Genomic DNA, 15,316 nt, shown 5'->3' with positions numbered 1-15,316 from the left:
TGTCAATTTACACAGTCTTGCAATTTTGAATTCCTAGTTGTTTAATTTGATGTTTGATGGCTTTTATATGTTTGTTTGGGTTTTCTTTATTGATTTTGATCATTTATGGTTTATAGCTTTCATTAATTTACCAATTTTGCCATGTTTTGTGAATATGCATACTAGATGTTTGATGAAATGTCAACCCTAGCTTTGGGGTAGATTTCCACCCCTTGGCTTAGGGAAATGAGTCTATGGATTACTAGAGCCATAATGTCCAACATTTAGTGATAATTCTTGGAAAGTTAGTTGATTCTTGTTTCTATTAAAGCTAGCCTTTTATCAACTAGTTTGATAAGTTGGTTAGAACTTATGGATTAAGGTCAATTATGCTTGCTTGACTTACTCCTCGATGGTTGGGATTAACTAAGCGAGATTAACCCATGATAATTATCATAGTTGTGGTTATAGCAAGGAAGGGATTCCATAACTCATTCCAAGTCAAGGTTTTATTTATGTTTTGAACCACTTTTCCATTACTTTTTAGCCTTACTTGTTTATATTACATACATAGTTCTTTTATTCTTTAATTGCAATTTTGCCTTGTTCTTTTATCTCTTTATTTTATTTTATTTCAACCATTGAAACCCCCTTTAATTCTCACAACCAAAATTGTATGCACTTATTGTCACTAGTTCATAGGGAGAACGACCCGGGAGTCTAAATACACTCGGTTATAATTGTATTTTGAATTGTGACATTATCTTGAATTGAATTTTGATTGAGAGGATCCATTGCCGGTTTGGACTATACTCACAATGGAATTACTTTATCTAGTCTTCCGAATTGGCATAAAATCCTCTCATTATCAAATTGGCGTAAACTCCTGGTTTATATTTTCTTTGAATTGTGACAATCTTTAGGATTATAATTTGATTGATGATCATTGGTTGGGTTTGGACTATACTTGCAACGTCAATCCTATTTTTAGTGTGAAAATCCAAACCCATGCTTTTGGTCACTATCAAATTTTGGCGCCGTTGCCGGGGAGCTAGTGTCATGAGTGTTATGATTTTGGTTGTTGTAAATATGTGAATAGTGTGAATAGATACTTTTTGGGTTGTTTGCTTGATTTTGCTGTTAATTAGTATTTTGTTTCTTTTGTTACTTGATGTCTTCAGTTTTTATTTGCTATTTTCTCTGAGTTATCACCCTCTTGGTTTGGAGTTTGGTTGTCATTATTTTGTAGGGCTTGATAACTTCTATTTTAGATTGCATCATGGATTTGGAGCATCAATTTTGGGAGGAGCAACCTCCTCCATATTACAATGAACCATACCCTCCCCAATATGCATACCCAACCCAAGGATACGGTGGATTTCACTATGACTATACACCTCTACCACTATACGCCTATGACCCCTACCCTCAACACAACCCTCAATCACCATATTTTCAATCACCACACCACCACCACCATACACCTTCTTACACACCACCTTAAGATACTCACCAACATGAACTACCTCCCACATATCCAACCTTCTTCCCAACCAATGAACCTTCCCTCTTACCTAATTGTAAAGCTTTTCCACCCTTGACCCAAGACCATCAAGACCTTCAAGCCTTTATCCAAGAGCAAGAAAGATTCCAAAGAACTCAAGGGCAAGTCATGGCTACCATAGCCAAAGTGGTTAACCGCTTGATTCTACTACGCTCATCCGATCAAGGTGCTCCTCTTGAAGAGTGTGAAGGAGCAATTGAAGGGTGTAGTGAAGAGGAGAGCATAGAGCCACAAGGGAAAGGAGAAGGGATAGAGCTTGAAGTGCAACAAAAGAAAGATAGTGAAGTATATGAACCGAAGGATGGAAAGAGAGAATGGAGGGAGATTGATCAAGATGAGGACTCCATCATTGATGATTTTTTGTCCTCCTTGGTCAATCCCCTCAATGATCCTAATAAGCCTTTTTCCATTGAGTTTGAGAAAGACATGAAGGTAGACTTCTCACAACCTCCATGTTATGATTTGAGTGATAGGGAAGAGGAAGTCGGTGAGGAAGCAATTCCGGTCCAAGAACATATTGAATAGGTGGTAATTTCACCTATGAGCTTTATTGGCCCCATCAATATGCTATCTTCGAAACGGACTACCAACTCAAGGTCTTTCTTGGGTTGGTGAGTGGTAGAAAAAGGAGTATTGGGTGCCAAGTGGATCCAAGGTTCTTCAAGAAGACCAATTTAGGATTTGGAGTTCAAGCATGGTGTAGAGCACAATGGGGTGATTTTTGGAGATTGTTGAGGTACTTGTCTATCCGGCTTGGAGCATAGAAATCAACAAGAAGGTGATTGGATACCTAGAATATGGGATCCCGGATGAGCTTTAAGGACCAAGCATGGATGGAGGTTCAAGGAGGAGTGGAAATACAAACCACCCTAACAAGAGTCTCCACAAAAAGTCCAACTTAGGACTATAAACCAAAGTGCTAAGTGGGAGACACCCCACCATGGTAACATCTTTCTTACCCTTTTTCTTTGTTTCTAGTCTTAAGTTCAATTGCATCTTTGTTTATCTTGGCTAGCTTAGGATTAGTTTAGTTTTGAGTATTAGTAGTTAATTTTAGTATGGATCATGATTTTGTGATGTTTTGAATGTTTGGGGTTGAATTATGTGTTGAGCTAAGGTAGAGTGCCCCATAAATTGAAGAAATTTTTTTTGAAAAACAGGGCATCTGTGCGTGCGCACACACTTGTGCGCACGCACAAAACCTCTACATTTTGTGTTCTGTGTGTACGCACCCAACTGTGCATACGCACATCCCCTTGCAAAGCCTCTGCTTGCAGCGCTCGCATGCCTTGTGCGCGCGCATTCCCCTATCTTTTTCGCCTGTGCGTGCGCACCTTCTCGTGCGTACGCACGCAACCCCTGTTTCGCACACCCTGTGCAGCCGCACAGACTTGTGCATCCGCACACGAGTTGGCAGCCCCTCTGGTGGGAGCGTTAGCACAGCTTGTACGCCTGCATCGCAACCCTTCTTGCTTCCGTGCGTGCGCAAGGACCTGTGTGCACCCGCACACATGATCCTGCAAAAAAAAATCTCTTCTGTGCGTGCGCACAAGCTTGTGCACACGCACACGCCCCAACCCCCTCTCTGTCCAGAGCGTTCACACGCTCTGTGCGAGCGCACACCTTCCCCTGTTTCACGAAGTGTGCGTGCACACAGGTGCTGTTTTGGGCAAAATTTTTATTGCACTTTGAATTAAGCCCTAACACACTTCCCACCCCTTCCACCCTTCTCTTTTCTTTCTTTTGCCTCTTTTCTACTTATTTTTCTTAGTTTTCATTGCATCTCATTTTTATTCTAGTACTTATATTAGTTTTGGTTTACTTGCTTGTTAATTGAATAAGTTGCAAGTGTTTATTTGACATTGATTGGGTTGTTTGTTAGTTGAAGTTTCCACCAATGCATTTATACCTTGCCTTTATTTACTAGTACCTAATGGGTTTGAATATGCATGTTTTGACTTTACCACTAGAACAAATTCTGTAAGTGCATTGAATTAAGTGAATTAGGTTGAAACTTACTTGTTCATTATGATTTCCATATTAAATTCATCACATGACCGGTACTTGCTCCTTGTGAATGATTGGCATTTGTTTGAGTGACTTTACTTGATTGCTATCAAGTATATCACTTTTTGTAACAAGTACCTATACCATGTAGTTTTTTCTTTGTGTCTCATGATGAATAAGTGGTTTCCCTTTCATTAAAGGATTGGTTGTTGTTTATTGTGCTATCCTATATCAATTTTGCGCTTTTACTTGCACAATTCCGATATCCGATTTATTATATGCTCAATTCACTTTTGTGGTTACCTAGGTTTGTTTGTACCTCATCTATTGATTATTCTTAAATTGCAACCTAGGCCATTTAATTGAGGAACACATGCTTACTTTTTGATTGTATAGATGCCATTTTAACCTACCGTTGTGTGTATTCTAACCGCATTCACACTTAGAATACACGCATGGCTCATCATTTTCATCATACTACACAACTATGAAAACTTCCTCAATTAGATGCTTATTTGATTACTCGTTTACCCTTTTGTGCCACTTGCCTTATGATTTTTAATTATACTTTATTCATTCTTTTTTAGGATGAGACATTAAAGCAAGGAGCCGGGAGAGGAGGAGGACACCGTGGACGAAGACACCGAGCATACATTGGACTTGGCAAATTCCACACAACCCAAGCCCCCGCATCCGCCAGCTGAAGGTGGAGGAACTTAGAGACATTCCCCCCAGATCATGTTCGTGCACGGAGGACCGTGCAACGCTTAAGTGTGGGGGAGGATTCGTCATTTTGGGGCGTAAACTTTCTTTTCTGAACACTTTGCACTTTATTTTTGTTTCTTTTTATTAGGTTTCTTGTATATATTTTGAGTGTTTTTAACTGTTGTATTGCATTCTCTTCTAGTATATATATCTTAGCTTGTGCATAGTTTATTTCTAGTTATTGCATGTTGTATTTTTGCATCTTTTTCTTAGTATATATTCTATAAATAGAAGTTGTGATTGGATGTTGTGAATAGTATAGCACCTAGTTCAATTTTGTCCTATTTGTTCATGTTAATTTTTGCTTGTTGAAAATTTGGAATAGAACTAGGAAATTTTGGAAATTGCATCCATCACATCATACATATAGGAAATAATTTTGGTGAAAAACAACAAGGATTTTCAAGAATTTTGTTTAGGACATTCTATTGAATTGATCCGGAAAATTGTTTTTAAACTTGCTTGAATGATTTTTATGGAACATAGAAGGGTAAAGAACAAATACCTTGTGAGTTTTGGGCTATAATGAGTGGTTACATCTTTTAACCACTATTTTGTTCATTGTGTGTTATATCTCTTCTATGATTGTAATATTAGTTTTGCTTGATTCTTTATTTCCAATGTTTGATGTTTGAATGCATTGAGCATGATTGAGGCCATCTTTGTATTTAAGCCCACTAACCCATATAGACTTACCCTTGCATCTACCATTGTTAACCCTTTTGAGCTTTATTTACCCCATTGTTTTTAACATAACCATATCAAAACCCTAAGCGTAAAACAATGGAATGACCTTGAATTGCATCTTTGATTAACTTAGGTTGAAGTGTGTGTGTCATTTAAGTGTGAAAAAAATTTTGGGAAACATTGGTAGTGAATGAAAAAGTGTATTGGGTATGCATTGAAAAAGAAAAATTTTGGAAAACATTGGTAGAGAAAAAAATGTTGTTGTGGCTATTTATTGAAAATTTGGGAAAAATGGGTACACATTCATGTATCAATTTGCTTTAACCATATACATTTGTCATAAAAATAAAAATAAAAGAAATAGAAAAAAATGAAATGAAAGAAAAATATAGTAATAAGATGGGACAAAAGTTACCCCAAGGAAAAGAAAAAAAATGAATAAGAAATGCATATGTGTTTTGAATAGAACTTAGGCATGAATGTGTGTGTGAAAAGAAGTAATGGGTGGCAAGGATGCATTGTTGTGATTTGATTGATATAGGTTGAGTTGGATACTTAAGCTAATCAAAGATTCAATCTTTTAGTCCATTTAGCCATATATTCATCTTACCGTTACCCCAACCCCATTACAACCTTCTAAAGACCTCATGATACTTGCATACATGCATCAAATACTTGTTAATTGTCAGATGAAAAGCAATTCCTTGAAAGCATGATTAGAGGAGATTTGAGTGAATTGACCCTAAACACCAAGTGATGAGAGTGTATACACACCTAGTGAGGGTTCGATCACTCAATTCTATGTCTCCACCCTTCTTATCATGTATTCTTACAAGTTGCTTCATTTTGAAACTTGAATCAATTCTCTAGATTTTGCTTGCATTGAGCTACTTCTTTGCTTTGTTCCAAATGTTTATACTTACTTCGAAATTTGATTGTTTGTCTTCACCAAATCAATAGGACATTATAGATAGATATATATAGATAGTATATAGCATAGTTGCATGCATGTAGGCAGATGCATTGAATAAGTTGCTTGCCCTTTTATCCTTCTCCTTTTTATGCGTTTAGCATGAGGACATGCTATTGTTTAAGTGTGGAGAAATTGATGAGTCCATATTTGACGATATATTTTAGCTTGAATTGGATGGATTTCATCATATAAACTCACACTTATTCACTAAGATAGCATACTTTTGTGTTTGATCCCTAAATTGAACCTAAATGTGAAAACATGTGTTTTTGTGCTTAAATTGAGCAATTTAATCCCATTTTTATTCTATTCGATGCCGTTATATGTTTGTTGAGTGATTTCAGGTCCTAGAGGCAAGAATGGTGAGTTAGAAGTGGAAGAAAGCATGCAAAAAGAGAGAAAATATGATGAAAACAAAAAAGAAAAGCATTTCAGCCTGTGCCCATGCACAGCTTCTGTGCCCACGCACAGGGGTCAAAATCAGGACATGTGCGTCCGCACAGGTCTGTGCGCATTCTCAGGACAAAATGAAATCAGGACCTGTGCGTCCGCTGTAACAACCCTGATTTTCGAGTATGCGAGATCTTTTCCGAAGGCACAGAATCCTCCGGAAGATCAGTAAGGGGAACACCTCTTCTATATCAACAAGTATCTCAATCCTTATTGTCATTATGTCATCCTTAAGCTAGAACCTTTTCCGAGGCAAGCTCGATAACGCGGTCACGAAGAACCTAGTTTTTGAACTGTATCGGTTGGCAGTTTTGATTCTGATTTTCGTAAATAGTCTCTGTTTGATGAACCGGACTCGATTCATGAGAGGAGAGAGATAATAGTATAATATTATCATTATATTAGTATTAGAAAATGCTTGAATGATATTATAAGGTTACCTGGTCTATTTTAGTTAAAAATAGAAAACCGGTTTAACTGGGTTCACAATTTACTGGTGCAGCTTAGTACCAGCACTCTCTGATGACTTTAGCAATACTAAGGCCTCATTATTCATGTTTTATTCTCATAATAAATATGTTACTAGTGTCATTTATGCTTGTAGCTCAGAAAATAATTTTTAGAGATATTTTTGCAAGTGTTCCGATACATCTAGTTTTAGTAGTTATACACCTGAGATATTTTAATATTATTTTAATCCACCTCCAAGCCAACCAATAACAACTCACCCTACACCCCCAAAACCCTCAAGGCTGGCTCATTTTCACTTTGTGGCCGAAAATAGGTAGAGAGAAAAAGAGAGAAAAGTTCTTAGTTCCAAATCTTCAAAGCTTGATTTCTGCTGAACTAAAACTAAAATCAAAATTCCAATCCGACTAAAATGATCCTCTCTTCTTTCTCTACATGATCATATGACTTATCAAGGCTGGAATCAAGGTGATTTGGCTGCACCATCTCTCTTTTGATTCGGTTTCAAGGAAACATGGTTAAATATGTGTTTTCTTGATGTGATTTAGGAGGAAAAAGTGCTTAAGGACCACCTGAAAGTTTAATTGAATTAGGAGCAGCAAAACCAGGTAGGGTGTCACAAAATTAATCTTGATTATTTGTGTTTGAGTTGTGTGAATGTTGTATAAATTGGCTGTGCTAAAAATTGGTTGCATATATGATTGATTCTTGGTGAAAATTTGGTGAAATTTTGATGAAATTTGATGAAATTCAAGCTTTAAAGTTCATGTTCTTGGGCAGCTGGAAAAATAAAACCCTAAGCTTAAATTGAGGTTCAATTTGTGTTGAAATCATGTATAAAAGATGGGGTTTTAGTGGCTGCTAATTTATTATGAATTATAGTAAAAATCGGTTGCTGAAAAGACTGAAAAACGGGTAAAAACAGAGAAAGAATCTGAAGAATTTATGAAAAACATGAAGAACACTTTGAGTGTGATGAAGAACAATGAAGAACACCTTTTTGATTCATAAAAGGGCAAGGAAGTAATTAATTTGGTGTTTGGGGGGTTATTTGGTAATTTCTGAAAGTTAGGGTGGTAAAAGTAGAAATATTAAAAGTTACGGGTGGTAAAAAGTGAATTTTAAAGGTTAAAAATAAAAGTAAGTTAATTTTCAAAAATTTAATGATAAAATAATAAAAAAATAATAAAATATTAAATAATAATATTTAATTAAAAATAATATTTTAATAAAAATAATAAAATAATGCAGAAAAGGCAGTTTTCTGTAAAAGCTTTAGAAAGACAACTTTAAGCACAGAATCTCATAATTACTTTCATAAAACACTTAGGGAGTGGTAAAAACATATTAGTGAGGCAAAGATAAATAAAAGATAAAAAGTTGAAGAAAAGATAAAAATCGAAGAAAAAGTCTGTAAAGTTTTAATGATAGAAAAACAGACAGAGAGTTGTGATACCTGTAAGCCGAAGTTCACTTACAGGGGCGCCATTTCTGTAAGCCGAAGTTCACTTACAGAGGTGCCATTTCTGTAGGCCGAAGTTCACCTACAGAAATTTGTTCTGTTATATTTAGACTATTCCTATAAGCCGAAGTTCACTTATGGAAGTGCTGTTTCTGTAGGCCGAAGTTCACCTACAGAGATAAAGCCATATCTAGGACTAGTTCCTGGGTAATGTCGGGATGCAGGGTGTAAACCGACATGTGAGCTCATGGCCTGCATAGGACAGACATGCATCATATTTGGTTGCGCATTTCCTCTGTTATGAGTGTTGTTTGAATGTATGCCTTCTTTGTTTTCATTCTATTCTTTGTGTCTCTATTTTGTTTTCTTGTATTCTTTTGTTTGTGTTTTGCTTTTTGTTTTCTCTATTTTCTCTATTTATCTATTTCTTCTGTCTACTGCTTCTCGGTATTCTGCTATTTATCTGCTAAATAACATGGAATTAATGAACGTAACTAATAACCCCGGCCCTACTAAGAACTCCCAAGTTCTTACCCCTTCTCTCTCCCTTCCCCCTTCAGATGGAAGTTTGGGTACACTTCCGTAGTTCGCTGATGACCATTCACAAAAAGGATTCCGTTCTAGGTAGTCTTCTGAGTCTAGAGTGAACTTCGTTACCTGTTTATATGTATATATTGTGAGGCCAGCCAACGTCTGCACCCTCTTTATCTACAAACTTTAGCCTATGTCCTCCGTACAATGTTGCTGTTTTGTGGCCACTCGATGAAGTACTTGAGAGACACTCTTTGATAACATATGATCGTGCAGATGAGTAGTAGACAACCTTCCACCTTTTGATGACGTTCCACCTTACTTGAGTTTTGAAGACCTAGAACATACTTTCCCTCGCTTTAGTAGTTTAGAGGGACTAGGTGAGTATAGAGTCTAGGCTAGCCTGGGCGCCAGCTTAGGGACTTCTTGAACAGGTCAAGACCTGGGATGTTGTATGTATATATATGTATATAGTTATTATCTAGCTATATCTAGGGGTATCCTAACTAAAATTCTATAGTTAATAAAAGCTAGATCATTGAATGTTGTTGACTGCTTGTGATGTATTTATGTGTAGTTGTTTATAACTGTTTTATCTGTTATCAGTTGTGAATTGATTATGAATGATTCCATCTATTAATCCAAACGTTTTCAAAAAAAAAAGTACCTCGCAAAATAACTACGTTTTTAACAACGAATCAGGCTCATATAATAAATAATAGATAATAATTAGGAAGACAAGTTGGTAGCGCTCAGTTTTTAGTATGATCATGACGTACCAAAAATTGGGTCGTTACATCTGCACAGGTCTGTGCCCATGCATAGGAGAAAAATCAGCATCTATGCACATGCACAGACCTGTGCGTCCGCACAGGTACCAGCGCATGCCTCCATTAAAAAGTCACATGGACTCGCGTTTTGAGGGCTTTTTGGCCCATTTTTGAAGGCTTTGAAGTATATTTGAAGGGGGAAGCAACCATATATCATACCATACATTACCATACTTCATAGAATAGTTTTTAGGAGTAGTTTTAGGGTAGTTAGCTTAGGTTTTCTCTCTTAGGGTTTTAATTAGGTTTTCAATGTAGCATTTTATACTTCAATTTTGGCTTTGGACTTTGCTTTCCTATTGTAAGTATCTCTTTAATTCCTCTTTTATTACACTACTTGTCCTACACTTTCATCTATTTCAATCTCTCTTGTCAATTTACATAGTCTTACAATTTTGAATTCCTAGTTGTTTAATTTGATGTTTGATGGCTTTTATATGTTTGTTTGGGTTGTCTTTATTGATTTTGATCATTTATGGTTTATAGCTTTCATTTATGGCACATTAGAGGAGGTTGTTGCTGAAAGGGTTGATCAAATCCTTGTGGCTCCTCCCATCTTTGATTGTCCCAACCTTGATGCATGTTCTCATTATAGTTTCCATTCCCTACAACATAATTTGAACCAAACTCGTAGCCAAAGGGGTGAGAATTCATAGTAACAAGTAAAACCAAAAACTAATAAGGATTAATGAAAATAAACTCCTAAAACTAGAAACACTAACAAAGAAAAAAAAAGCAAAATTATTCACAATATTCACAATAACCAATAATAAAGCACACGTTTACAATTCTCCGACAATGGCGCCATTTTGACGAACAAATTTTTGACGGTTTATAATTTCACAATAAATCCTCGTTGCAAGTATAGTATCTAAACTAACAAAGAATCCTTTCATACAAAAATTTGGTTGTCACTAAAACAAATCCAATAAAATTAAACCGAAGTATTTAAACCTCGGGTCGTCTCTCAAGGAGTTGCAGGGAGGTGTATTTATTATTGGTTATGGAAAAGTATCTTTTTGGGTTTTTGAAAGGTTGAACAAGGAATGTAAATGATAAGAAAATAAACTAATAATTAAGAAAGCTCTTAGTAAGGTATGAGAATTAGAAGTCCTATCCTAGCTATCTGATGAGCGGATAATTTATACGCTTTTTGGCATTGTTTTTAGTATGTTTTTAGTAGAATCTGGTTACTTTTAGGGATGTTTTCATTAGTTTTTGTGTTAAATTCACATTTATGGACTTTACTATGAGTTTGTGTGTTTTTCTGTGATTTCAGGTATTTTCTGGCTGAAATTGAGGGACTTGAGCAAAAATCAGATTCAGAGGTTGAAGAAGGACTTCTGATGCTATTGGATTCTGACCTCCCTGCACTCAAAATGAATTTTCTGGAGCTACAGAACTCAAAATGGCGCGCTTCCAATTGCGTTGGAAAGTAGACATCCAGGGCTTTCCAGAAATATATAATAGTTCATACTTTGCCCAAGTTTAGACGACGAAAACTAGCGTTCAATGCCAGATCTCTGCCCAATTCTGGCGTCCAGCACCAGAAATAAGTTGCAAAGTGGAGTTCAATGCCCAAAATGGCACAAAAGCTGGCGTTCAACTCCAAGAATGACCTCTCCACGTGTAGACTTCAAGCTCAGCCCAAGCAAACACCAAGTGGGCCCCGGAAGTGGATTTATGCATCAATTACTTACTTCTGTAAATCCTAGTAGCTAGTTTATTATAAATAGGACTTTTTATTATTGTATTAGACATCTTTGAACATCTTTGATCAGTTGTATGCTATCTTAGATCACGTTTGAGGGCTGGCCTCTCGGCCTTGCCTGAACCTTCATCACTCATGTATTTTCAAACGGTAGAGTTTCTACACTCCAGAGATTAAGGTGTGGAGCTCTGCTATTCCTCAAAAATTAATGCAAAGTACTACTGTTTTCTATTCAATTCAACTTATTCCGCTTCTAAGATATTCATTCACACTTCAACCTGAATGTGATGAACGTGACAATCATCATCATTCCCTATGAACGCGTGCCTGACAACCACTTCCGTTCTACTTTAGATTGAATGAGTATCTCCTAGATCTCTTAATCAGAATCTTCGTGGTATAAGCTAGATTGATGGCGGCATTCATGAGAGTTTGGAAAGTCTAAACCTTGTCTGTGGTATTCCGAGTAGGACTCTGGGACTGAATGACTGTGACGAACTTCAAACTCGCGAGTGCTGGGCGTAGTGACAGACGCAAAGGATAGTAAATCCTATTCCAGTATGATCGAGAACCTCAGATGATTAGCCGTGCTGTGACAGAGCATTTGGACCATTTTCACAAGAGGATGGGATGTAGCCATTGACAACGGTGATGCCCTTACATAAAGCCAGCCATGGAAAGGAGTAAGACTGATTGGATGAAGACAGCGGGAAAGCAGAGATTCAAAGGAACGAAAGCATCTCTATACGCTTATCTGAAATTCTCACCAATGAATTACATAAGTATTTCTATCCTTATTTTATTATTTAATTTCGAAAACTCCATAACTATTTTATATCCGCCTGACTGAGATTTACAAGGTGACCATAGCTTGCTTCATACCAACAATCTCCATGGGATCGACCCTTACTCACTTAAGGTTTATTACTTGGACGACCCAGTGCACTTGCTGGTTAGTTGTATCGAAGTTGTGACAAATTATGAATTAAGATTAGAGCACCAAGTTTTTGGAGCCATTACCAGAGATCACAATTTCGTGCATCAAGTTTTTGACGCCGTTGCCAGGGATTGTTTGAGTTTGGACAACTGACGGTTCATCTTGTTGCTCAGATTAGGTAACTTTCTTTTCGTTTTCTTTTCATAAAAATCTTTCAAACAAAAATATATTTTTGTTCAGAATTTTTAAGAATGAATTCTAGTGTTTCATGAAGCATGTAGAAGCCTGGCTGGCTGTAAAGCCATATCCAAATTCTTTTGGATTGAGGCTTCCACTTGTCAACATAAAAGGCATGTATATGAAGTTGGATGAAGTATCAGCTATTATATGCCTGATTTGTATCTTCTAAAGCTTGGCTGGCTATTAAGCCATGTCTAACCCTCAGATTGGAGCTTTAGACTAAAGAGCACAAGATTCCTGGAATTCATATTAAAAATTTTGGAATCCTTATTTTTCTTTTTCACATTAATTTTCGAAAAATCCAAAAAAAAAAAATTTTAAATCATAAAAATCAAAAAATATTTTGTGTTTCTTGTTTGAGTCTTGAGTCAATTTTTAAGTTTGGTATCAATTGCATACTCATCTTGCATTTTTCAAAAATTGCATTCATGCATTGCATTCATCATGATCTTCAAGTTGTTCTTGATAAACCTTCTTGAGTGATCTTCATATTTTAGTGTTTTGTGTTGTATGGTGTTTTTCATATGCATTCTTGAAATCTTAGTGTCTAAGCATTAAAGATTTCTAAGTTTAGTGTCTTGCAAGTTTTCTTTGCATATAAAATTTTCAAAAATAAGTTTTTGATGTTCATCATGATCTTCATAGTGTTCTTGGTGTTCATCTTGACATTCATAGTATTCTTGCATGCATTCATTGTTTTGATCCAAAATTCTCATGCATTGCATCATTTTTCATGTTTCCCTCTCTCATCATTAAAAACTCAAAAATCAAAAAAATATCTTTCCCTTTTTTCTCTCATAAATTCGAAAATTTGAGTTGACTCTTTCAAAAATTTTTAAAATTTAGTTGTTTCTTATGAGTCAAATCAAATTTTCAATTTAAAAATCTTATCTTTTTCAAAATCTTTTTTTCAAAAATCAAATCTTTTTCATTTTTCTTAGTTATTCTCGAAAATTTTAAAAATATTTTTCAAAAATCTTTTTCTTAATTTTATATCATAATTTTCGAAAATAACATCATCAATTAATGTTTTGATTCAAAAATTTCAAGTTTGTTACTTGCTTGTTAAGAAAGATTCAAACTTTAAGTTCTAAAATCATACCTTGTGATTTCTTATGAATCAAGTCATTAATTGTGATTTTAAAAATCAAATCTTTTTCAAAACTAACTTCAATCATATCTTTTCAAAAATATCTTCTTATCTTATCTTTTTCAAAAATTTGATTTCAAAATATCTTCTCTAACTTCTTATCTTCTTATCTTGTCAAAAATTGATTTTCAAAATTTGTTTTAACTAACTAACTAACTTTTTGTTAGTTTCTTATCTTTTTCAAAACCACCTAACTAACTCTCTCTCTCTAATTTTTGAAAATATCTTCCACCTTTTTCAAAATTTCTTTATTATTAACTAATTATTTTCATTTTTTATTTTAATTTTCAAAAATTACTAACCTTTTTCAAAAACTATTTTTGAAAAATCACTAACTCCTTTTCAAAAAAATTATTTTCGAAATTTTCCCTCTCTCATCTTATTCTATTTATTTATTCATCCACTAACATCTCTTCCTCACATCACTCACCAAAAATCCGAACTCCCTCTCTCTCTCTCTCTCTGAGTTCAGATTTTCTTCTTCTTTTCTTCTACTCACACAAGGACCTCTATACTGTGGTATAAAAGATCCCTATTATTATTATTATTATTTTTTCTGTGCCCTCTTCTTTGTCATATGAGCAGGAGCAAGGACAAGAATATTCTTGTTGAAGCAGATCCAGAACCTGAAAGGACTCTGAAGAGGAAACTAAGAGAAGCTAAAATACAATAATCCAGAGATAACCTTACAGAAATTTTCGAACAGGAAGAGGAGATGGCAGCCGAAAATAATAATAATGCAAGGAGGATGTTTGGTGACTTTACTGCACCTAATTCCAATTTACATGGAAGAAGCATCTCCATTTCTGCCATTGGAGCAAACAATTTTGAGCTGAAACCTCAATTAGTTTCTCTGATGCAGCAGAACTGCAAGTTTCATGGACTTCCATCTGAAGATCCTTTTCAGTTCTTAACTGAATTCTTGCAGATATATGATACTGTTAAGACTAATGGAGTAGATCTTGAAGTCTACAGGCTCATGCTTTTCCCTTTTGCTGTAAGAGACAGAGCTAGAGTATGGTTGGACTCTCAACCTAAGAATAGCCTGAACTCTTGGGATAAGCTGGTCAAGGCTTTCTTAGCCAAGTTCTTTCCTCCTGAAAAGATGAGCAAGCTTAGAGTGGATGTTCAAACCTTCAGACAGAAAGAAGGTGAATCCCTCTATGAAGCTTGGGAGAGATACAAAGGACTAACCAAAAAGTGTCCGTCTGACATGCTTTCAGAATGGACCATCCTGGATATATTCTATGATGGTCTATCTAAATTAGCTAAGATGTCATTGGATACTTCTGTAGGTGAATCCATTCACTTAAAGAAAACGCCTGCAGAAGCTCAAGAACTCATTGACAAGGTTGCTAATAACCAGTTCATGTACACTTCTGAAAGGAATCCTGTGAGTAATGGGACGCCTATGAAGAAGGGAGTTCTTGAAATTGATACTCTGAATGCCATATTGGCTCAGAACAAAATATTAACTCAGCAAGTCAATATGATTTCTCAGAGTCTGAATGGAATGCAAGCTGCATCCAATAGTACTCAAGAGGCATCTTCTGAAGAAGAAG

At 35.7% G+C, this 15,316-nt stretch overlaps 1 non-coding gene across 1 annotated transcript; it reads right to left on the bottom strand.

The window, feature by feature from the left end:
* Positions 1-14,865: 14,865 nt before the first annotated feature.
* Positions 14,866-14,973, bottom strand: LOC112768756 (small nucleolar RNA R71). Its single transcript, XR_003186149.1, has one exon. It is a non-coding gene; the product is annotated as a small nucleolar RNA R71 (small nucleolar RNA).
* Positions 14,974-15,316: the final 343 nt, after the last annotated feature.

This window comes from Arachis hypogaea, chromosome 17, assembly GCF_003086295.3.
Source record: "Arachis hypogaea cultivar Tifrunner chromosome 17, arahy.Tifrunner.gnm2.J5K5, whole genome shotgun sequence".
NCBI lineage: Eukaryota > Viridiplantae > Streptophyta > Magnoliopsida > Fabales > Fabaceae > Arachis > Arachis hypogaea.
This window is presented reverse-complemented; position numbering and strand designations above follow the sequence as displayed.